The 18,125-nt window shown below is 39.9% G+C and overlaps 2 long non-coding RNA genes across 6 annotated transcripts in view; one reads left to right on the plus strand and one right to left on the minus strand.

Annotated features, from left to right (window-relative positions):
- Nucleotides 1-18,125, minus strand: part of LOC116556257 — a 120,944-nt gene that overhangs the window by 68,150 nt on the left and 34,669 nt on the right. The window lies entirely within an intron of this gene.
- Nucleotides 13,411-13,996, plus strand: LOC116556258. Its single transcript, XR_004270914.1, has 3 exons — nt 13,411-13,559; nt 13,910-13,914; nt 13,986-13,996. It is a non-coding gene; the product is annotated as an uncharacterized LOC116556258 (long non-coding RNA).

An 18,125-nucleotide genomic window follows, 5' to 3' on the forward strand; every position in this document is an offset into this window, starting at 1 on the left:
ACTTGTATGCCTTAAATGTATGTGATTTTAAAAATACATACATAAAATTTCTTTTAAAAATATCCCACACACAAGACAAATATGTGTTCAAATACATCAGTCTCTCAAGCCTTTGCACCACTCTACATGCTGCTCCTTCTGACTAGAAGGTCCTCCTGCCCCTCCTTCCACGTGTCAAACTCCCCATCACCCTTTAAAACCCAGTTTGAATTTTATTTCTTCTGTGAAGCTTTCCCTGACACCCCCAGAAAGAATAATGTTTCCTGGCCAGGTGCAGTGGCTCATGCCTCTAATCCCAGCATTTTGAGAGGTGGGTGGATCACCTGAGGTCAGGAGTTCGAGATCAGCCACGCTAGTCTCGAACTCCTGGCCAACAAGGTAAAACCCCATCTCTACTAAAAATACAAAAATTAGCCAGGCATGGTGGCAGGTGCCTCTAGTCCCAGCTACTTGAGAGGCTGAGACAGGAGAATTGCTTGAACCTGGGAGGCGGAAGTTACAGTGAGCCGAGATTGCGCCACTGCACTCCAGCCTGGGCGATGGCATGAGAGTCCATCTCAAAAAAAAAAAAAAAAAGAATGTTTCCACAGTGTTTTTGCATTTGCTCCATAATAGAAACAGAAACATGTATTTTTAAAAGTATCTGTCATCTCTAATAGATTGTAAACATCTTGAGGAAAGAGACTAAGTTTTGTTTCTTTTTCCCCCCAAAGAGAAATTTATTAAAACATTTACCATCTCTTTAGAAAGAGATTTTACCATTTCTTTAGAAAGCGCCAGAATTTACAACTGAGAATAAGTGTTAATGAAATAAGAACCAATAAGAGGAAAGCATATGAGGCTGAAAGTTACTTTATTATTCATACTAATTTAATAGGCTCACAGAATGAATCCTTTTACCAAATTAGGGGGGAAGTATTTTCTGTAAAGTACCTTTAGAAAAGTACGCATGCTTTGAAAAATGGTTATCAAAATTTAACAACTGTCATATAAAATGTTCATAAAATGTGTGTGGATGTGCCTCTCAAGATTGTGGAGTCAATTCTGTTAACCCATCTGCAACCTTGGTCACATTATGCGTGGACATCCTGGTTTTGTTCTTGGGGTTCTTACCAATGGTTGTGGTCTTATAAGAAAAGGAAATCTGGAAATCTTGTCCCTGTTATTAACATGCATGTCATAACTAATAAGAATGGTTTGTTGGTATGCTAAACAGATTGTAAAAGCTGCCATTTTGCATGAGATTGACTAGGGTAATACTTCTTTATAGCATGAATGTGTAAATGTTCAAAATTTCACAGTAAACTCAAGAAATTAATTTCTAGTTCTCTCATCTTGTATCCAATGTAAGTGCAAATTAATTTCCATTGACCTTCCTGGCTGAGGTAAGTAAATTTGCAAACATAGAGTATAAAAAGAATAGAGAAAAAAAAGCTTCATTTTTATTCCCCAAAAACATTTCTGCTAATTCACAGCCCTTCCCTGGATGAGTCAAGATTTTTGACACTCTCAGGTGTCACCACAGAGCAAAAGATACCTCAGTGCAAAGTGATGGTCTCCCCAATTCTCAATTCCCCCTTCTATCTATTCAATTTCCAACAATTAAGATTTCAAATTCCAAATATATCCAAAAGATCTTCAGACATCCGGACAAGAACCCCATTCACAAAAACAAGGTACCCTTACATACAGTAAGAACATTCCCTTTTTGTCAAGGTTTATTTTACCGGTCTTCACCTGAGGCCAGTAGCTGGCAGCATCTTCTTTAAAGATAGAGTTTTCCTTCATTGAAATATTCCATGTGGCCCCTTGGCTGTCTAGGCATGTTTTACAGCCTAAAGGTATAACACTTAGAGCACAGCGCAATGGCTGTGGGCTGAACGTGCTGATTCTAAAGTTTTCTACCTCTCAGCAGATCTCAAGGCAGATGCTGAGCACAGTGATTCCCGCCACTGCTCCTGGTCTCTAAGCCTGAATTGTGTTAATTGCAGCTCTTGGTATGGAAAATGGAGTGCGGGTGTGAAGATGAACACCAAATAGCAGGGAGGCACATTCAACCCTATATTGATACCTGGAGTGTGGGAACACTTGGTTCCATCATCGCATACTGCAGAGCCTGCTCCAACCTCACAGGAGGCCAAGACATCGAGGCGCCTAAGCAACTTGTGAACTTTTTCCCAGCATTCCTAAGAGTCACATCCATGGCGTGTGCCTCCTCCTGGTACTTGTGTGGCTATAACAAAGAGGAGGATTCACAGATGCAAAGCTGTGGGAGCAGAGCCACCAGGTGCAGCTGGGGCCTCTGTTGGGGCATGGTTTACGAAGGCCGCTAAGTGCTCTGTGTGCCACTTTGGTGTCAGCTTCCCACCAAGCCTCCTTCTCCCCCTACTTCCTGACCCCCAACCTCTTGTTTCTCTATTCTCCTCCAATCCACCAGAGTGGAGGAAGCATCCTCCATGGAGATGCACAGCTGTGACCCCAGCTCTATCCTTGGAGCCATTTTATTCATCCTTGGTCCTTAACACTGGGCCCAGCACATAGTAGAAGCAATAAATATTTGTCAAATAAGTGATGCTGTATCTCTGTATATCTAGAACATGACATAAAACAGAAGATAAATGGTAGTGTCCATAAAAAAGGGTCACAGCACATTTCAGAAATTAACCAAAAATAAATATTCCATGAATTGAGAGAAGGAAGAATCAAAATAAAACAGAATAGCACCTTGATCATCTACGAACAAGAGACCAAAATGTTGTGTTTATAGTGAGAATAATCACGGAAACTTCTTTCCACCTCCTGTAAGGGAGGAGGGGTGTGCAGCTGACATTATCGTACAGGGAGAGGACAAATCATATAAGAAGCAGAAAACCTGGATTTTCCAAAAAGTTTACATACAGCCACAAATCACCTTGTCTTCAATTTCCCTCCTTTTTGATTATGCTAACGATATATATTGAGAACCTGAAAGATCCCAAAGGAGAAGATATTGAAGCAGCTGTGAGGAATAACAAGGCTCTGGTCTGAGAATCATTCATTCAGTAAACGCTTATTTACTCATCAACTATTACATGGCAGGCCTTGAGATGGGGACACAGCATTGAATAGGACAGGTGTGGTCCCTGTCCTCATTAACGATGATAGAGAATACCAGTAAGTTTCAGGCTACTGCAATACTGCATGATGCCTGCTATGGAAGGTGCCAGTGTGAACACATGGGTCACCCATCCCAGAGATGAGGGCACGGGGAAAGCATCCCAGAGGAAGTGATATCTAAGCAAGACTAGAAGAAGAAGTAGGGCTCGGGGAGGCAGAAGAGGATGGACAGAGAAAGCAACCCAGAGGGAAAGGTGTGAAAGCATTCCAGAAGGAACAGCATGGTCCAAAAGGGACCACCTTTTCATGTGGCTGTGTGTGCAGTTCCTCTCCTTGTGTGCACTCTTATTTTCAGATAAGATGATTTATAAAATACCACGGCACTTCTGTTAAGGCTCATTATATAGATCATTTTCACAATTGTCAGAATTCCAAAAAAAGTTTTTAAATAACAATAATAACATTAAGGCTTACTTTCTCCACTTATGAAATAAAATCTATCTCAGAATGCAACCTATCCCAGGTCAGACCAAGAGCATAGCATTAAACAGTCTGATGATGAATTATGGACAAGTAGACTTTCTTTAATTGGGATTTGATATTCCTTCATTTTACTCATAATTTTGTAATCTGAGAGACCAAGGTAAGCAAAATGGATAGAGTTAAACCTGTTTTCTCTTAACTTGTGACTCCTACTAAATTTTGAATTGCTCTGGAGTAGGCTCTTGGGTATCCTACCCTTGCTTGAATGTCCCTACTACACCTAGTATAAGACAAGAGTCCAGGAGCTTTGGTGTGCTCCTCAGTCTCTCCACCAACCCTAGGATTGCATTCAAACACAATTAACAGCAACAGCGCACCCCCACCCCAAACACAACTAAGAGATAGGGCTGCAGAAGCATTAGATCTCAGGCTTAATCCAACAGTTCAAATAATTAACCGTAGGGCCCTGGTTGGGAAGAAAAGGAAATTGAAACCAGAAGGAGTCTGATAAGATGAAAGAAAAGGGGAGAAAGAAGAAAACAGTTGGATTTAACCTTAAATCCAGCAATTGCCTGGATTTGAATTTTGACTCTGGTAGTTATTGTGTGGCTATAGGCAAACGACTTAACATCTTCTTGCTTAATTGCTTAATCTGTGAAAGGAACATAAGACTAACCTCATAGCATCCACTGTTTGCCCCATATTCACTGAATGATCAGGTATCTGGCTAAACCTTCATCTTTTCCCAAAACCTTTCCATCAGCCCCCTCTAAATCAATTGAAAATTGAAGTTTTCTGGTGATTTTTCTTTTGAAATACCAGTACCTGCAAATCTAATGTGTTTTGACAACCCACTTTGAGAGACACACCCCGAGCCTTGTTATCACCTGAATTGCTCTCCTGCAGAAAGACTGTCCTTTCACATGACTTTCTTCTAACCACAGCCTCTTACTCTTCTTTATTTCTGATCAGCTCACTCTCATTGCGCCTCCCAGAAACTCTGAATTCAGTCACAAATTCAGTAAACAAAAATAGATCGAATGCCAGGCACTGTTTTCTTGTTTCTTCCCTTTTCTTTCATCTTATCAGACTCTTTCTGGTTCCAATTTCCTTTTCTCCCCAACCAGGGCCCTACAGTTAATTATCTGAACTATTTTCTCAGCTACACCCTCAGATTCACTGAACATGTGTTTTTCTGTTTGAAGTCTCAGTTTCCTCAAAGGAAAGCATGTATTAATTCTTAATTTGTCTCTTGGACAGTTTCATCCTCCTGAAGGTTAAAGAAGTAAAAAGCAAAATTGTTTCCCTGGATCTTACACATTACTGGAGGTTACAAGTTAATTTGTATTCTCACCTCATACCACATATCAAATAAATCCCAGGTTATTTATAGATTCAACTTTTTAAAAAATCCAACTATTACAACAAACTCAGGGGATATAGCTCTCATAAGCTCTTCTTTAAAAAATATGTAAAAGACTACCTTCAGCTAAACAAGAGATAAATGATAAAGACTCTTATAAACAGAATAATGACAAGCACTGAATTCACTTAATTATAGTACTAACGAATGAACAAAATAAAACTATGGAGATTATAAATGGAAAACAATGTAAACATTATATACTATGTTACTACAGAAATGTTGTAAATAAAAGTTGGTGGAGATACTTATCATTTTTTATTGCGTTTTAGGTTTTTGGGTACATGTGAAGAACGTGCAGGATTGTTGCATAGGTACATACATGGCAATGTGGTTTGCTGCCTTCCTCTCCATCACCTATATCTGGCATTCCTCCCCTTGTTATCCCTCCCCAACTCCCCACCCCCCACTGTCGTTTTAGCCTCATATTAAAAGATACTACTTATTAACAGCATATATATAAATATAGACATAGCTTGTTAAAACATGTTTTTAAGAAAATAGATATAAACATAAAGAAAATAAGCAAAAATATAGTCATAGGAAAAAATTGGAGCAAGGAGGCATAAATAAATATTTTAGTCACTTGTTTATGCTAGGGAGTAAACACTGCTGAATAAAGAAAAGATGAAGTATTTTACATTAATGAATTATATATATAAATGTTTATGTTATATAAAGAAAATCATGGCTGGGCATGGTGGCTTATGCCTGTAATCCCAACAGTTTGGGAGGCTGAGGTGGGAGGATCACTTTAGCCCAGGAGTCTGAGACCAGCCTGGGCAACATAGTGAGACCTCATTCCTACAAAGTATCAAAAAATTAGCTGGGTGTGGTGGTGCATGCTGATGGTCCCAGCTGCCTGGGAGGCTAAGGCAGGAGGATCACTTGAGCCCAAGAGATGAAGGTTGCAGTGAACCATGATAGTGTCACTGCACTACAGACTGGCCAATAGAGTAGCCATGTCTCAAAAAAGGAAAGAAAGAAAATCACAAGAATAAAAACACAAACCTTTCTATTTATCAGAACATGGGCATGTTTTAAACTTCAATGTAGTAATTCCATTTCCAGGATGCAAGTACAAGCTTATATTTTCAATAGGAAAAGACTGGGATAATCTATAATAGCAAAAGAATGGGGAAATCTATATGTACAGCAATAAGAGACTGCTTATTCATAAAGTGGAATGTTGTGCATCCATCTTAATGGATGACTGAGGAAGTTCAATATGTACTGAAATGAAAAGACATTCAAAACACATCATTACATAAAAAAGCAAGGTGTAGAACAATGCATTTTATGTAAAAATGAAAATATACGTGATATATGCATGTACACATGCATATGTACACTTAGGCTCTAGAAAAGTATTTATAAGGAAGATGAGAGTGATTAATTTGGAGAGGAAAACTATGTGGAACTATGTTCCTACAGGAACGAAAGAGAGATTTCCATGCTTCATTCTTCTTTGTGTCTTGAATTTTGTACCATGTTCACATGATACCCATTCAAAATTTAATGAATTTTTACAAAAATGTCTTTGCATTTCACTGTTGACAATGCTAATTTTTTATTATGATTTTTCCTTTCATTCTATTAAGACTCAGAAATGCTGCAATATTTCTTAATAATGACTTCTTTCAATTTGCTATTGTAATCATTTTTTTAATCAAATAACTTTTTCTTAGCCATATATTTTTAGGTTCAATGGGTTTTCTAAATGGGTTTTTAACATCCTATGGAATAAGTGGCTAAAGCACAAATGGAACAACTGACTCATGTGATTTACTCAAAACTTTCAGCATTTTAATTATGGCCAATTTCTAGATTGAACACTTCAGTAGTTATACATGAATAAAGATATAAATGCATTATTAAGGTTAATGAAATAAGGACAGGTTCAGCTGCATCCACATAAGAAGTCACATTTTCTGCCATTTCACTTTTGGTGAGGACAAGACATGCCTGTCTTTCTTCATCATAGGGATCCCTTCCTAATAGTCTCTTCTATCATGAAGCACCATCGTGTCCAGAAGCTTCAACAGCAGAGACTAAGCTGAGAATAAAGGAAATCACGGAGAAACTAGACCAGCTGATCCCACCCAAATCCTTCACCCAGGTGAGCACAGCACAGCACAGCCACCATCCTCAACCCTTGAGACATGTACTGCAGTGGGGGCCAGCTGGACATCCTACTGGAGTTGAGGTGCCACTTGGGACACAGGAAGCAATACAGCGGGGACTTCCTGAGGGCCAGGGTGTCCTCCCCAGCCCTGATGGCAAGTGCTTCAGGAAAGGTCTTCAACTTCAACAATGGCACCAACCTGGTCAGCTTCACTTTGTTCTGGGGGTGCCAGATCTCCCCGTCAATGCTACTCACCCACCCCAGTGAAGGAGCATTGATTCTCTGGAAGGCAAGATGCCAGGACTGTGACAGGATCATCTTACAGGCCAGTTTTCCAGTGGCACCTCTCAGGTCAATACTGATTGCGCTCTGGTTTCAAACCCACAAATGCTGAATTGTGCCAGTACCTGCATACCCAAGAAGCCTTTTGCTGCATGAGGCCTCCACATGTGCCCTGTGAGGCCCTGGCCCGTGTGACTATCAGAGACAAAGCACAGAAGGGCAGAGCTTTTTACATAAGATAAACAATCCTTCCAACACAATGTGCAAACAGACAGGATATTTTCCTATTAACAACTGTCCCAATCACTTTAATTAACAGTGAACAGGGCGATCTTCGTATCAAAATACACATTGGTTACCAGCCTTGTTCTCCCAAAGGCCACAATCCTATCAGATGACCTTCCCCACACAGCTGCTCTCTTTAGTCCTTCAAGCCTAGGGATGGATGGCTCCCTACTGCTGCAAGCCCAAGAGTGCTGTATCACCCCTTGTTGGTTTCCTTTACCCTTTACTAAACTTACCTGGCTACCAAGTTTGACCCTGTCATCCCTTTTCTGCTGGGACCCTGACTGACCTAGAGGAAGCTTCATGTGAAATGTACTGAAAGTGTTCCCAAAACTGACAGAAGACAATATGGCTGGGAATTAGACTGTGGGGAAGGCCGGAGTGGGGGGGGACAGGGGACACAGTGGGGAAGTGACAAAAGATAAGGCAGGAAGGTGTCCAGGGCCAGCCATGGAAAATCTGTTAAAGGAGTTTGGATTTTATTTTAAGTAAAACAGGAAGCTATCCAAGTGTCCCATTCAGAAACATTTTTTTTTTCTTATTAGCTTGTATCTTATTGAACTTAAACACACATTTATCCAAAACATCAAATCGAGCTCACTGTAGCATCAACTATACCAAAAAACTCCAGTACTTTCTACCATGCTCTCCCCTCCCCTAGGTGCAACCACTTTGAATTATTTTAACTGTTTTAAACTACGGTATGAGTCTGTTTTGCACTGCTATAAAGGAATACCTGAGAGTGGGTACTTTATAAAGAAAAGAGGTTCATTTGGCTCGTGGTCCCACAGGCTGTACAAGCATGGCACCAGCATCTGCTTCTGGAGAGGCCTCAGGAAACTTTCACTCACAGAAAGCAAAGACGGAGGAGCCAGGTCACATGGCAGGAGACGGAGCAGGACAGAGAGGAGGTGCCGGGCTTCTTTAAACAACCTGTTATCACCTGAATGCATTACCACTCAAAGCCACAGGGAGGGCACCAGGCCATTCATGAGGGGTCAGCCCCCATGACCCAAACACCTCTCATCAGGCCCCACGTTCAACTGTGGGGATCACTTTTCAACATAAGATGTGAAAGGGATAAATATCCAAACCATATCAACGATTTGCCGCCACGCTTTTTAAATACTGTGTTTATGTATCTTCTTCAGCTGTATGAATCTCAATTTTCTAAACAAATGATGAGTTGTGTTTTTTTAGGTGAAAGAATCCCAGAGGCAACCCAGGGCTGAGACAGCAGCTCCCCATTACATCATCAAAGCCCTCTCTGAGACCCCTCTTTCTGCTCAGCCTCCTTGACATATGACTTTCTTTCTCATGTTTATGGCCTTGGAGTCTCAAGACAGATGCGCTACCTCTGGCTATGCAACTGTGTTCCAGGCAAGAAGAGGAAGGGCCAAGAGTGACAGGAGAAGGCACGTTCCAGACCCATGAGCCCATTTCTAACAAGGCTTCCTAGAAGCCCCACCCAGTGACTTCTGATCATGCGGAACTGGCCAGAATGTGTAAGGCAACCACTCTTACTAACAATAAAAGCAGGAAAATACATATATTTTTTCCAGTAAGCACGTAGCCACCCTACATTGTTAGTAGAAAGAATTCTGAGTAGGTCAACCAACAATGTTTACAACACTGTTTTTTCTTGGTTTATCTATTTTGATATTTTCTATTAATTTCCTAGGTTGGTAGTAGAAGATTTCATTCTCTTCACACGGTTCATTTTCCTTTACTATATTTTCTTGTTACAATTATGTATAGTTTTTAAATCAAGTTAGTGTTTGCATTACTAATTAAATTTTACTATCATCTGTTGAGCCAAGTAGTACACCTTCCTTTCTCTGCCCAAAAAGTTATAAAATTTTTTGGTTTTACTAAAATTAATAATTGCCATTTTTTCATTTGCTTGGTTTTCTATGTATTTATCTTTAATTTGTCCACATCCTCTATCATATCTGCCAAATTTCTCCCAATTTTGCTTTCCAAAATAGCAGCACTGTCAGATAATGTGCCAAGTTCTCTCTTTATCCCTGTAGAAATATTTCCCAGATCCCTTTATTCATCTATTGCTGTTGGAAATGATTGCTTTCTAACTGGATCAGCTATCGACATGAGACTCCAAGGCACCACTGCCCTAGGAAACATCTGTTGTCTTCTAAGCTCATTGCTCACTTGGCCCAAGCATATCTTCTAAAAACTTTCTGAGAAAGGGAGACAAAGGCTGGGTGTGGTGGCTCACACCTGTAATCCTAGCATTTGGGAGCCTCAGGCAGAAGTATCACTTTGAAACCAGCTTGGGCAACCAAGGGAGACCCTCATATCTACAAAAAATTTAAAAATCAGCTGGGCACAGAGGGATGCACTTGTAGTCCCAGCTGTTGGGGAGGCTGAAGTGGGAGGATCACATAAGCCCAGGAGTTTGAGGCTATAGTGAGCTATGACTAAAATCATGCCACTGCACTCCAGCCTTGGTGACAGAGCAAGACCGTGTCTCAAATAAATAAATAAAAGATAATTTTATTTTTACTTCTTGCATATCTAAAAATCTCTTCATTCTACCTTTACATTTGTTGGATTATTTGGCTGGATGTAGAATTCTGATTTGTAATAATTTCCCACCAGAGCTTTAAAGTCTATTACTTTCTGACATTTTATAACTACAGAGTTCAGTGCCATTATTTCATAATACATACTACGTCATCTGTTTTTCTCTCTCTTTTTTCTTAAAATCATCTCTTTATAATGGTGTTATAATATGTCTTTGAGTAAGTAGGATTAGGGACTCTTACTCTTTTTTAACTTTTAAGTTCAGGGGTACACGTGCAGGTTTGTGACAAAGGTAAGCTTGTGTCATGGGAGTTTGTTGTACAGATTATTTCATCACTCACGTATTCAGCCTAGCACCCAATAGTTATTTTTCCTGATCCTCTCCCCCTCCTTCCACACTCCCACGTTCCACCCCCAAATAGGCCCCAGTGCGTGTTGTCCCTCTCTATGTGTCCATGTGTCCTCATCATTTAGCTCCCACATATAAGTGAGAACATGTGGTATTTGGTTTTGTTTCTGTGTTAGTTTGCTAAGGGTAATAGCCTCCAGCTCTATCCATGTCTATGCAAAGGACATGATATAATTCTTTTCTATGGCTCCATAGTATTCTATGGTGTATATGTACCACATTTTATTTAGCCAACCTATCACTGATGGGCATTTGAGTTAATTCCACATCTTTGCTGTTGTGAGTAGTGTTGCAACAAGCATACGCATGCATGTGTCTTTATTAGAAGGATTTATATTCCTTTGGGTATATACCCAATAATGGTACTGCTGGTTCAAATGGTATTTCTGTGTTTAGGTCTTTGAGGAATGGCTGAGCTGTCTTCCACAATGGCTGAACTAATTACACTCCCACCAACAGTGTAAAAGCATTTCTTTTTCTCCACAATCTTGCCAGCATGTTTTGTTTTGTTTTGTTTTTTAATTTTTATAATAGCCATTCTGACTGGGGTGAGATGGTATCTCATTATGGTTTTGATTTGCATTTCTTTAATAATCAGTGAGCTTTGTTTTCATATGTTTCTTGGCCATATGCATGTCTTTTTTTGAAAAGTGTCTCTTCACATCCTTTGCCCACTTTTTAATAGGGTTTTTTTCCTTGTAAATTTGTTTAAGTTCCTCGTGAATACTGGATATTAGACCTTTGTCAGATGCACCGCTTGCAAAAGTTTTCTCCCAATCTGTAGGTTGTCTGTTTACTCTGTTGATAGGGTTTGTTTTTTGTTTTTCATTGTGCTCTTTAATTAGATCCCATTTGTCAATTTTTGCTTTTGTTGCATTTGCTGATGAAATCTTTGCCTGTGCATATGTCCTGAATGATATTGCCTAGATTTTCTTCTAAAGTTTTTATAGTTAGGGGTTTTACAGTTAAAGATGGTTTTTAACCCATCTTGGGATAATTTTTGTATAAGGTGTAAGGAAGGAGTCCAGTTTCAATCTTCTGCATATGGCTAGCCAGCTATCCCAGCACCATTTATTGAATAGGGAATCCTTTCTCCATTGCTTGTTTATGTCAGGGCTGTAAAGAATCAGATGGTTGTATGCATGCAGTTTTATTTCTGAGTTCTCTATTCTGTGCCATTGGTGTGTGTATCTGTTCTTATACCAGTACCATGCTGTTTTGGTTACTGTAGCCCTGTAGTATAGCTTGCAGTCAGGTAGCACGATGCCTCCAGTTTGTTGTTTTTGCTTAGGACTGCCTTGGCTATTCAGGCTCACTTTTGGTTCCATATGAATTTTAAAATAAATAGTTTTTTCTAGTTCTGTGACGAATCTCAATGGTAGTTTAATAGAAATAGCATTGAATGTATAAATTGCTTTGGGCAGTATGGCCATTTTAACAATATTGACTCTTCCTATCCATAAGCATAAAATGTTTTCCCATTTGCTTGTGTCAGCTCTGATTTCTTTGAGCCGTGTTTTGTAGCAGAGATCTTTCACCTCCATAGTTAGCTGTATTCCTAGGTATTTTATTCTTTTTGGCAGTCGTGAATGGGAGTTTGTACCTGCCTTGGCTCTTGGCTTGACTGTTGTTGCTGTGTAGGAATGCTAGTGATTTTTTGCACATTGATTTTGTATTCTGAGACTTCGTTGAAGTTGTTTAAAATCTTAAGAAGCTTTTGAGCTGAGACTATGGAGTTTTCTAGATATAGGATCATGTCATCTGCAAACAGGGATAGTATGACTTCCTCTCTTCCTATTTGGATGTCCTTTATTTATTTATCTTGCCTGCTTGCCCTGGCCAGGACTTCCAACACTATATCAAATAGCAGTGGTGAGAGAGAGGGCATTCTTGTCGTGTGCTGGTTTTCAAGGGGAATGCTTCCAGCTTTTGCCCATTCAGTATGATGTTGGCTCTGGGTTTGTCATATATGGATCTTTTTTTGACATATGTTCCTTCAATACCTAGTTTATTGAGAGTTTTTAACATGAATGGATGTTGAATTTTATGGAAAGCCTTTTCTGCATTTATTGAGATAACCGTGTAGTTTTTTTCTTTAGTTCTTTTATGTGATGAATCACGTTTATTGATTTGTGTATGTTGAACTAACCTTGCGTTCCAGAGATAAAGCCTACTTAATCCCCGTGGATAAGCTTTCTGATGTGAGGCTGTATTCAATTTGCCAATATTTTGCTCAGGATTTTTGTATCAATGTTCATCAAGAATATTGGCCTCAAATTTTCTTTTTTTATTGTCTTTCTGCCAGGTTTTGGTGTCAGGACGATGCTGGGCTCATAGAATGAATTAAAAAGGAGTTCCTCCTCCTCAATTTGTTAAAACAGTTTAAGTAGGAATGGTACCAACTCTTCTTTGTACAACTGGTAGAATTCAGCTGTGAATCTGTCTAGTCCTGGTCTTTTTTTTTTTTTTTTTTTTTTTTTTTGGTTAGTAGGTTATTTATTCCTGTCTCAATTTCAGAGCTTGTTACTGGTCTGTTCAGGGATTCACTTTCTTCCTGGTTCAGTTTTGGGAGTGTGTTTATGTTCAGGAATTTATCCATTTTTTTCTAGCTTATGTGCATAGAGGTGTTTATAATATTCTGTGGTGATTATTTGCATTTTTTTTGGATCAGTGGTAATATCCCCCTTGTCATTTCTGACTGGGTTTATTTGAATCTTCTTTTCTTTTTTCTTAGTCTAGCTAGTGGTCTATTTTATTTTTTCAAAAAACTAGCTCCTGTATTTGTTGATCTTTTGAAGGGTTTTTTCTGTCTCAATCTCCTTCACTTCAGCTCTGATTGTGGTTATTTCTTGCCTCTTCTAGCTTTGGGATTTGTTTGCTCGTGGTTCTCTAATTCTTTTAGTTGTGATGTTGTTAATTTGAGATCTGTCTAACTTTTTGGTATGTGTGTTTAGTCCTATTAATTTCCCTCTTAACACTGCCTTAGCTGTGCCCCAGAAATTCTGGTAGGTGGTATATTTGTCCTCATTAGTTTCAAAGAACTTCTTGATTTCCTTAATTTCATTATTTACTCAAAAGTTATTGTGGAGCAGGTTATTCAATTTCCATGTAACTGTATGGTTTTGGGTGAATTTCTTATTTGAGTGAATTTCTTATTCTAATTTGATTGTGATGTAGTTCAAGAGACTATCATCTGTCAAGATTTCAGTTCTTTTGCATGTGCTGAAGAGTGTTTTACTTCCGATTATGTGATTAATTTTAGAGTATGTGCCATGTGGCAATGAAAATAATATATATTCTGTTGTTTCTGGGTGGACAGTTTCATAAATATCTATCAGGTCTATTTGATCTGGTGCTGAGTTCAGTTCCTGAATACCTTTGTTAATTTCTGTCTCAATGATCTGTCTAATATTGTCTGTGGGGCATTAAAGTTTCCCACTATTATTGCATAAGAGTCTAAGTCTCTTTGAAGGTCTCTAAGAACTTGCTTCATGAATCTGAGTGCTCCTGTGTTGGGTGCATAGATATTTAAATTAGCTAGATCTTCTTGTTGAATTGAACCCTTTACCATTATGTAATGCCCTTCTTTGTCTTTCTTTTTTAAAAACAAAAAATATTTCTTGGTTTAAAGCCTGTTCGGTTAGAAACTAGGATTGCAACCCCTACTTTTTTCTGTTTTCCATTTGCTCGGTAGATTTTTCTCCATTCCTGTATTTTGAGCCTACATGTGTCACTGCATGTGAGATGGATCTCTTGAAGACAGCATACCAATAAATCTTGGATCTTTATCCAGTTTGTCACTCTGTGTCTTTCACTCTATGTCTTTTAATTGGGGCATTTAGCCCATTTACATTCAAGGTTATTATTGATATGTGTGAATGTGATTCTGTCATCATGATGTTGGCTGGTTATTTTGCAGACTTGTTTATGTGGTTGCCTTATAGTGTCACTGGTCTGGTACTTCAGTGTGTTTTCTTAGAGGCTGGTAATAGTCTTTCCTTTCCATATTTAGTGCTTTCTTCAGGATCTCTTGTAAAGCAGGTCTGGTGGTAATAAATTCCCTCAGCATTTGCTTGTCTGAAAAGGATTTTATTTCTCCTTCACTTATGAAACTTAGTTTGGCCAGATATGAAATTCTGGTTTGGAATTTCTTTTCTTTAAGAAATGTTGAATATTGGCCCTCAATCTCTTCTGCCTTGTAGGGTTTCAGCTGTGAGGTCCATTGTTAGTCTGATGGACTTCCTTTGTATGTGACCTGGCCTTTCTCTCTGGCTGGCTTTAACATTTTTCTTTCATTTTGACCTTGGAGTATCTGATGATCATGTGTCTTCAGGATGATCTTTTTGTGAAGTATCTTACTGGGGTTCTCTGCATTTCCTGAATTTGAATGTTGGCCTCTTTAGCTAGGTTGGGGAAGTTCTCATGGCTGATATCCTGAAATATGTTTTCCAAGTTGGTTCTGTTCTCCCGATTTCTTTCAGGTAGACCAATCAGTTGTAGATTCAGTCTCTTTAAATAATCCCATATTTCTTGGAGGTTTTAATTCCTTTTTATTCCTTTTTCACTATTATCGTCTGCCTGCCTTATTTCAGAAAGCTAGTCTTAAAGCTCTGAGATTCTTTCTTCTACTTGGTCTATTCTGCTATTAATACTTGCATTATGAAATTCTTATAGTGTGTTTTTCAGCTCTTTCAGGTTAGCTACATTTTCTCTATACTGGCTATTTTGTGTGTCAATTCCTACAATGTTTTATCATAATTTTTAGCTTCCTTCTATTGGGTTACAATGTGCTCCTGTAGTTCACGGAACTTCATACCTGTCTATATTCTGAATTCTATTTCTGTCATTTTAGCCACCTCAGCCTCAGTTGGGTTTCAAACTCTTGCTAGAGAGATGATGCGATCACTTGGAGGACAGAAGGCACTCAGACTTTTTGAGTTTTCAGCATTCTTGCACTTATTCTTTCTCATCTTTGTGGGTTTATCAACCTTCAATCTTTGAGGTTGCTGACCTTTGGAGTTTTTCTACCTTGTCCTATTTGATGACTTCAAGGGTCTGATTGTAGTATAAGGCAGATTAAGCCAGCTGGCTTCATTTCTGGGAGATTTTAGGGGGCCAACACTCAACTCCCAACTCCTGGAATGCATGTTCTTACTGTGGAGGACTTGTATTGAGCCTGACTTTGTTCTCTGGCTCCTCCAGGTTTGGAATCCACTTGTGCTGGAGGTGCCAGGGTGTGGCAGCTGCAGCAGAGTGCTAGAGAATGTGGGGACACCTGCCTCCCTTGTGGTCGTTCACCACAGTGGTAGAGGCAAGGCAGCTGGTGAGGGTGTGGGGGACCCTGCTGGAGACTGTGTGTGCTGTTGCAGTGGAGGTGGCATTGGCTTGGGGCAGAACAGGTCTGGGTGCCTTCTCTATCCCCATTAAGCAGAAGTGATCACTCTGGGTGTGGGAGGATGCCCTGTTTTCTGTACAGGATCAGTGCAAGGGTTGGGCACTGGCTAGGTAAGGCTTCCTGGCTCTGTGCCGGCCAAGGATTTGTCTGCAACAACCATCACGGGGGGGCTGGGGGTGGGGGTGCACACTGCACTCCTACTGGCAGGGCAAATGAAGCAAAACCCGCCCCTGCAGACACACACCAGCCATGTGATGTGGGGAGTTGCCATGGGCTCAGGGGAAGCTGTAGTATGGGGAGAAAACTTGCAGGCTAATGTATGGCCATAGACGCCACCTCTCTGGAGTTTTCCACAGGTCAGACATGGTCCACAGACACAGAAGCTATGATGTGGGCCCCCAGGGCCCCAAGGCTGCCCTGTAAGCAGGTGTGGCCAGGCTGGGGCCCTGGGAGAGGCCAGCAGACCAAAGACTGCTCAGGTTGGACCTGGCTTGTCTGATACGCAAGACCGCCCTGCAGAGATCAGGTCTGACAGTAGGGACTTTTTCATTTATTGTGTTGGACATACTATGGATCTTTTCAAACTAGAGGTCAGTGTTCTTAATTTCAGAGAGATTGTATTATTACTTCTTTGGTAATGGCCTCCCTGCCATTTTCTCTACTCTCTTCTGTAATTCCTGACACTTCAATATTCTATCTCTTGGATTTATTTTCTAGTCTTCTTAATTTTTAAATTTTATACCTCTTTATATTTTTGCTATATTTTCTGCAAAAGTATCTTGACATATATTTTGGCACTTCTATTGCTGGTTTTTTTTAGTCGTCAGTTTTTCTAAACTGGAAAAGATCCTATTTGTTCTCTGAATGTTCTTTTTCACAGAATTTAATTGTTCTCTGGATACAACATTTTCCCTGATTTCTATGAATATATTTGTTTTATTACTAATACATGTGTTATTTGAAGTTTTATTTTATTCTTGAAATTGTCTGTTTCTTCTAGGTTCCTTTTATCTGTGTGACTATTTGGTTTTTCTTTCACACAGGAAATGTTTCTCCAATACCTGAAATCCTTAGCCATCTGTTCATACCATTATGATACGTACTTAAAAAGCCACCTAGATGCTCTATGTATATGGATGGGGCTGATTAACAGGACAATCTCACTGCAGTGATGAGGTGGCAAACAGGTCTATTAATTAGGACTTACACCACCATATACCAGCATCTGAAGCTTTTTCCCTGGCCTGCTCAATTTCTTATGAAAAAAAAAAAAAAGTAATCTCTGAGGATCCTGGCTCCTAACCAAAATCTTACGTGTCATCATCTTTCAGGCCCAATCATAGGTCATTACAAAGGCTTTATCAGAAAAGTCTCAAAGGCTTTACTGGACAGGTCTCACAGTTCTGCACTAAAGTTTGTACACAGCCAGTGTGTCGCAGTCTCTGCAGGGTGTTACAATCAAGGAGTCAGGCCACCTAGACCAGCCATGCTCTTAGGCATATCTGCATCCTTAGCCCAGACCCCTCCATTCTGAGGTCCCTTTATGGGGAGAGGGGGAAACTAGCCAAGGTCTCTTTCAGACAATTCTGCCAAGACCACTTTATTTGGGAGCCTTGAAGACACGTTTCTCCACTGTGACTCAGTATTCACTGCTTTTCCATTCCTAGCCACTCCCCTGCCCTCTCTCTCCAGACCCTGGGTCTCTAAGACAGCTGGAGCCTTTTATTTAGGGATCCCTGAGCAATGAGATGATCCCCACTTCTAAGTTGATCCACCTGACCCTTACCCAACATGGCTCCATTGGGAAAAATGGAACACAGAGAGAGCCAAACCTTTATCCTTTCTGATCTCTTGCATATACTAATGTAGTAAGTGGTAAAAAGGTTTGGCTCATTGTCTTAATCAGCTACTCGAATGAAGCTCAGCTTTCTCCCATTCAGCTAAGCTCTGTGCAATTTCCTGCCAGCGTCTTGGAATTCTAGGAGTAAGGGTGGGAAGAGAACTGGAGGTCCCACCATTCAGTAAGCTGAATCCTCATGTTTCCAGCCCCAAGTCTTACTCTCAGTCTTCTCTGATGTCCATG

This window comes from Sapajus apella, unplaced genomic scaffold (genome assembly GCF_009761245.1).
Source record: "Sapajus apella isolate SASKATOON/1434 unplaced genomic scaffold, GSC_monkey_1.0 scaffold16, whole genome shotgun sequence".
NCBI classification, from domain to species: Eukaryota; Metazoa; Chordata; class Mammalia; order Primates; family Cebidae; genus Sapajus; species Sapajus apella.